Below are 7614 nucleotides of genomic sequence, written 5' to 3' on the forward strand. Positions count from 1 at the left end.
GGCTGCAAAGAAGGGGAAGAAAGCCAGTGTTCACTACGTGTGCATACTGGGTGAAGTTATTCCAGATGAGGAACAGGTCCTCCCAGAAGCGATGAAAAGCTCAGGGTGCAGCCAATTGCAGGTGGTGGCTCACATTGGTACCAATGATGTCTGTCGCTGAGGATCGGAAGACATTCTGAACTGTTAACAGAAGTGGTGAAGGCTTCCAGTCTTGCTTGTGAGATGAAAGCAGAGCTCACCATTTGCAGCATGGTCGACAGTACCGATTGCGGACCTCTGGTACATAGCCGAGAGGAGGTTCTGAGTCAGAGGCTCAGGTGGTTTTGTGGCAGTGTAGGCTGCAGATTTCTCGACTTGTACCAATGGGGTGGTTGGGTTTGAGTTCCGCTGAATTAGTTAGGAGTACACTACACACGGGGTGCGGTTACATGAGTAGCAGGGGCTGTGTGGCGTGGAATGGGTGGTTTTTATAGTGTAAAAAGTCTCGGGAAATTAGAAAAAGGATTTCAGTCTTGAAGAGAGCAGGCCGAACACAGGAAGAACGTACGCACAGGAACCATCGGCTTAATAATTATAAATTATCGCAACTGTGTTGGGATGTACCAGAGCTCCAAACGCTAATAGAAAGCACTGATGATCATATCCTTATAGGCACTGAAGGCTGGCTAAAGCCGGAGATAAGTTCAGCCGAAATTTTTGCGAATGACTTAGCGGTGTTCGGACAGAATATGCTAAACACAGTTCGCAGATAAGTGTTTTTTGCTGTTAGAAGTAATTTATCTTGTCGCAAAATTGAAGTAGACACTCAAAATGAATTAGCATGGGAAGAGGTCATTCTTGGCAACTGGAATAAAATAATAATTCGATCCTTCTAACGACCTCCAAATTCAGATTATACAATTGCTCAAAGGTTCAAAGAAAACTTGAGTTTATTTTGAAACACATAGCCGTCTCATAGAATTATAGTTGGTAGTGAGTTTAATTTACCCTCGGTATGTTAGCGAAAATACATGTTTAAATCCTGAGGTACTCATCGATCATCAACCGAAATTGTGCTAAATGCATTCTCTAGAAGTTATTTCGATCAATAGGTTCATGAGCCCAAGCGAATATAGAACGGTTGTGAAAACACTAGCAAGAAATAATACTGAACTAATAACAAGCGTCAAAACGGATGCAGGGATTAGTGAACACAGGGTTGTCGTAGCAAGATTGAATATTGCAACAGCACAAATCTTCCAACAATAGAGGAAAAATATACCCATTCAAAAAAGCAGATGAAAACTCACTTGACGCCTTACCGAAAGACAATCGTCACTCCTTCGAAATTAACAATGTAAGTGTAAACACGATGTGGCCTGAATTCAGAGAAACAGTATCGACAGCATTTGAAATATTTATACCAAATAAATTAACTAACGACGGAACTTATCCTCCTTACTGCTCAGAACACTGTTGCAGAAACAACGAAAGAAACATGGCAAATTTAAAAATAGGCGTTTTACTACAGAAGCTCGAAATTTAGGGCCGACTTCAGTGCAAAATACTTGCAGTAGTTTCCGCAATGAAACTTTGTCTCGAAACCTAGCAGAAAATCCTAAGAGATTCTGATCGTATATGAAGTGTGCTAGCGGCAAGACACAATAAATGCCTTCTCTGCGTGATAGCGATGGAAACACGATCGACGACAGTGCTACCAAAGATGAGCTACTGAAGACAGCCTTCAGAAATTCCTTCACCAACGAAGACGGAGCAAATGCTCCAGAATTAGAATCAAGAACAGCTGCCAACATGAGTAACGTAGAATTATATATCCTCGGAGAAATGAAGCTACTTAAATCACTTATTAAAAGCAGGTCTTCTTGTCGAGACCAAATACCATTTACATTTATTTCAGAGTATGATGACACTATAGTTCAATACCTAACAATCATTTAAAACCGTTCGCTGGATGAAAGATTCGTACCCAAAGGCTGGAAAGGCCCACAGGTCACACCAATATTCAACAAACGTAGCAGAAAGAAATTTCTGAGAATATACGTTTGGAGCACAGTATAGTATGGTAGTGAAACATGGACTGTAGGAAAACCGGAACAGAAGAGAATCGAAGCATTTGAGATGTGGTGGTACACACTAAAAATTAGCTGGACTGATAAGGTAAGGTATGACGAGGTTATGCGTAGATTCAGAGAGGAAAGGAATATGTGGAAAACACTGACAAGGGGAAGGGATAGGGTGATAGGACATCAGTTAAGACATGAGGGAATGACTTCCATCATACTAGAGAGAGCTGCTGAGGGCAAAAAGGGTAGAGCAAGGCAGAGATTGGAATACATCCAGCAGATAATTAAGGATGTAGGTTCTAAGGGATACTCTGAGATGAAGTGATTGGCAGCAGAGAAATTCGTGGCCAGCCGCATCAGACCAGTCAGAAGACTGATGGTTCAAACAAAGAAAAAATTAGGATCAAACCACCAAATTACAGGCCCATTACTTTAACGTCAATGTGCAGGAAGATTTAGAAACATACACTCCTGGAAATGGAAAAAAGAACTCATTGACACCGGTGTGTCAGACCCACCATACTTGCTCCGGACACTGCGAGAGGGCTGTACAAGCAATGATCACACGCGCGGCACAGCGGACACACCAGGAACCGCGGTGTTGGCCGTCGAATGGCGCTACCTGCGCAGCATTTGTGCACCGCCGCCGTCAGTGTCAGCCAGTTTGCCGTGGCATACGGAGCTCCATCGCAGTCTTTAACACTGGTAGCATGCCGTGACAGCGTGGACATGAACCGTATGTGCAGTTGACGGACTTTGAGCGAGGGCGTATAGTGGGCATGCGGGAGGCCGGGTGGACGTACCGCCGAATTGCTCAACACGTGGGGCGTGAGGTCTCCACAGTACATCGATGTTGTCGCCAGTGGTCGGCGGAAGGTGCACGTGCCCGTCGACCTAGGACCGGACCGCAAGGACGCACGGATGCACGCCAAGACCGTAGGATCCTACACAGTGCCGTATGGGACCGCACCGCCACTTCCCAGCAAATTAGAGACACTGTTGCTCCTGGGGTATCGGCGAGAACCATTCGCAACCGTCTCCATGAAGCTGGGCTACGGTCCCGCACACCGTTAGGCCGTCTTCCGCTCACGCCCCAACATCGTGCAGCCCGCCTCCAGTAGTGTCGCGACAGGCGTGAATGGAGGGACAAATGGAGACGTGTCGTCTTCAGCGATGAGAGTCGCTTCTGCCTTGGTGCCAATGATGGTCGTATGCGTGTTTGGCGCCGTGCAGGTGAGCGCTACAATCAGGATTGCATACGACCGAGGCACACAGGGCCAACACCGCATCATGTTGTGGGGAGCGATCTCCTACACTGGCCGTACACCTCTGGTGATCGTCGAGGGAACACTGAATAGTGCACGGTACATCCAAACCGTCATCGAACCCATCGTTCTACCATTCCTAGACCGGCAAGGGAACTTGCTGTTCCAACAGGACAATGCACGTCCGCATGTATCCCGTGCCACCCAACGTGCTGTAGAAGGTGTAAGTCAACTACCCTGGCCAGCAAGATCTACGGATCTGTCCCCCATTGAGCATGTTTGGGACTGGATGAAGCGTCGTCTCACGCGGTCTGCACGTCCAGCACGAACGCTGGTCCAACTGAGGCGCCAGGTGGAAATGGCATGGCAAGCCGTTCCACAGGACTACATCCAGCATCTCTACGATCGTCTCCATGGGAGAATAGCAGCCTGCATTGCTGCGAAAGGTGGATATACACTGTACTAGTGCCGACATTGTGCATGCTCTGTTGCCTGTGTCTATGTGCCTGTGGTTCTGTCAGAGTGATCATGTGATGTATCTGACCCCAGGAATGTGTCAATAAAGTTTCCCCTTCCTGGGACAATGAATTCACGGTGTTCTTATTTCAATTTCCAGGAGTGTATATTGTGTTCGAACATTATGAATTACCTTGAAGGAAACGAGCTATTGACAAACAATCAACAAGGATTTAGAAAACATCGTTCTTGTGAGACACAACTAGCTCTTAACTCACACCAAGTGTTGAGTGCTATTGACAAGAGATTTCAAATTGACTCCGTATTTGTAGATTTCCACAAAGCTATTGACAATGTACCACACAAGCGGCTTGTCGTGAAATTGTGTGCTTGTGGAATATCGTCTCAGTTATGTGACTGTATTCGTGACTTCCTGTCAGAGTGGTCACAATTCGTAGTAATTGACGGAAAGTCGTCGAGTAACACAGAAGTGATTCTGGCTTTCTCCGAGGTAGTGTCTTTTGATGCTCCTTATCCATATACACGATTTAGGAGACAATACGAGCAGCCGTCATAGCTTGTTTGCAGATGATGCTGTCGTTTATCGACTGGTAAAGCCATCAGAAAATCAAAGAAAACTCCAAACAGATTTAGAAAACATATCTGCATGGTGCAAAAAATGGCAGTTTCCGTCAAACTGGTTACATGATAAATCAGTCTCATCTAATGGCAATACAGTTAAATACCTAGGAATTACAATCACGAAAATTTCGGAGGAACTCAAAGAAAATATTGTGAGGAAGGCTAACCAAAGACTGCGTTCTATTGGCAGGATATTTAGAGAAAGTAACAGATTTAGTAAAGCGATTGCCTACAGTAGGCTTGTTCGTCCTATTTTAGAATACCACTGCGAGGGATGGGATCCCTACCAGATAGGTTTGACGGAGTACATCGATAAAGCTCAAAGAAGGGCAACAAGTTTTGTATTATTGCTAAATAGGGCAGACAGTGTCACTGAGATGATACAGGATTTGGTGTGGATATCATTAAAACAAAGGCCTTTTTCGTTGTGGTGGAATCTTCTGACTATCTTTCAATCATCAACTTCCTCCTCCAAATGCGAAAAAATTTTGTCGACGGCTATCTACATAGGAAGAAACCATGACAATAATAAAATAAGTGAAACTAGAGCTCGTAAGTACAGAAACAAGTGTTTGTTTTCCTCGCGATCGCTGCGATATAATAATAGAGAACTATTGTGAAGGTAGTTCGATGAACCCTAAGCCATGTACTTAAATGTGATTTTCAAGGTATTCTGTTGACCGATTCAACCTTGGCTCTAGGGTGTACGTGAGATTATCCTAACAACTAGTAAGTAGTCGTACGCAACATCATTACTGAACTTCCTGTCTTACAATTGGAGAAATGGCTGTTTATCATTGCAATGTCCTTAAAGTAAGTTATCTGTTCTTACTTTCTGCCAAACTGAAGAAGATTTTCATAATTAGTTATACCAATGTTAACCAATTTCCAAGAAATCAGATTATTTTGATCAGTTTAATTTGATCTGAATACCAGCTGGCGTTACTATCGGCGGTACAAATCATTATGATTAGAGCCTAAAGTGTAAATATATCACATGTCGTTTGTAAGTGGATTCATTCAAGAGAACGTTCCTATTAAGTACACGAATTTTAAGTGCGCTGACTGCTTTTGATCTAATGGTTTTATCTGTGTAATTTAACTTTAAATTTCCCGTAGGTCGAACAAGAAAAGAGCTTTAGGTGAACGGAGTGAGAAGAAAAGTTTGGAAACCGTCCGAAAACAGCTCATTACGTTCTCAGTATTTTCGGGCAGAGAACATAGACGGAACATCAGTATCGTCTATTTGTATTAAGGAAAATGTAGGATTACGAAAGCCGCCATTTCATATCACGTACTCTTGGTTATTCAAAACGTTTAACAAGACGAAATTTACATGAAGGAAGTAAAATGCTTCTTATCGCTGGATTAAATATGCTTTTACGACAAGACAAACGTGTGTAAATTTTTTATCCATGCTGTGTTTGTCACGAAAGCACTGTGTCATTTTCCATTTAAAACAAGTGTCACCTGCACACGACATGAATTAAGATGAAGAAGAATCCGTAAACAACAGTCTACTATTGCTTTGGGTCATCTAAAATGGGGAAAAGGTGTCAAAGCAGCGTAGACGGTGAGTCTGTAGCGCCGTCTCCTTTTACTATACCTCCATATGTACATGTGACTTTGTGTAATCTCAGACCGAGATTCTTCATTGAGTTACTACATAGTATTTTATTATAAACTTAGGATATACTTTTTTATTCTCGATGATATGCTCAAATCATACGAAACAACTCGCAACCACTCCCTCTGAGGTGTGTGTCGTGAGACTGTGGACACGAACCCCACATACAATTCTATTGTGTCTTGACAGCTGTATAAGCCGTGTTCTTTACTGTTCATACATCACACTAAAATAGTGGACGACGCACTGTCTTGATCAGGAGTGGTCCGTCATACGGAGATATTAATTTAGTTGTCTCCTCCTCTGGTTTGCAAGTTAACAGAGAGCTACGAAATGTAATACATCGTATACAGGCAGCCCGATTTGCAATGTTAGTGACCTCCGATCGCGGTCGAGTTTGGATTCAGAGGCGCTATGAGAGCGAAATCTAAAATCCCTTTAAACCTTCTCTTTCACTCGTTACATTACGTGAATAAAGATTTAACCATAAACGGCATTTTACAGTCCACATTCTGCTTTTGATCGTTTCACAGGTAGGTCGTTAAGATACTTACATTATCTTACGAGAAATAAATATTTTTATTATTTGTAAAACGTTTTGTTTTCATTTCGAACTACTCCCACGTCATTGATTCTACTGTCGTCAATATGAATATTCATTCAGATTATAGTAAATAGTGAAGGGAAGATTACGACCGTCGCAAAATTTAGTGGTTGATGTATTTGCAAGTGTGTCTAGGGAGACAATCAATCGAGACACCTAAATAAAGCACAGTTGCTTCTGCAACAATTTCGAAACTGCATCTTCGCGATTTACATGGAAGAAAATAAACTTTTATGGCTTTCAACTACAGGTACATACCTCAATGCTGTAAATATTCATAAAGAAGTATCGTATATCAGTCGTTTCAGTCACATTAACGTGACCATCACTGAAAAGACTGGAAAACCGACTTTTTAAGAACAGACTGCTGCGAGATCTGCTATAACTGAATCAGTGAGGTTCTGTAAGCTTGCAGCAGGGATGTGGAGCCATACTGACTCCATTTCCATGGCCGGCTGCCCTAGCTTTCACGATTTGAGACCCATGAACAGCTCAATCGAGATGGTGGCACAGATGTCGATCGGGCGTAAGTCCGTGGATATTGGTAGCAAGGATAGTATGATAAAGTCATGCTGGTGCTCTTCGAACCACGGACGTACACTGCAAGGTATGTACCACGTTGCATTGTCCTGCTGGTAGATGCTGCAGTGCTGAGAGAAAAAAAAACTGTGTTTAGGGGTGGACATTAAATGGAGTACACTGAGGCACACTTATACGTGGCAGCAGAATAAGATAAGAATATTAATAAATTAAAATGAAACGAGTATATCATAAAAGATTAATGTCTCTGGTGTGCTCCATAATGTGGATCGCTGACTGCGTGCGATCGCATAGCCAAAGGTAGCGTAATGCTTTGTTGGAGTAAGACAGTGCTGGCCCTCAACTGTAGCTAGCTGTCTGTGATGGACAGCGACGGAGTAGGCAGTTTTTGTGGTGTGCTATGGGAAGCCACTAAGT

This window comes from Schistocerca gregaria, chromosome 4 (genome assembly GCF_023897955.1).
Source record: "Schistocerca gregaria isolate iqSchGreg1 chromosome 4, iqSchGreg1.2, whole genome shotgun sequence".
In the NCBI taxonomy this organism is placed as follows: domain Eukaryota; kingdom Metazoa; phylum Arthropoda; class Insecta; order Orthoptera; family Acrididae; genus Schistocerca; species Schistocerca gregaria.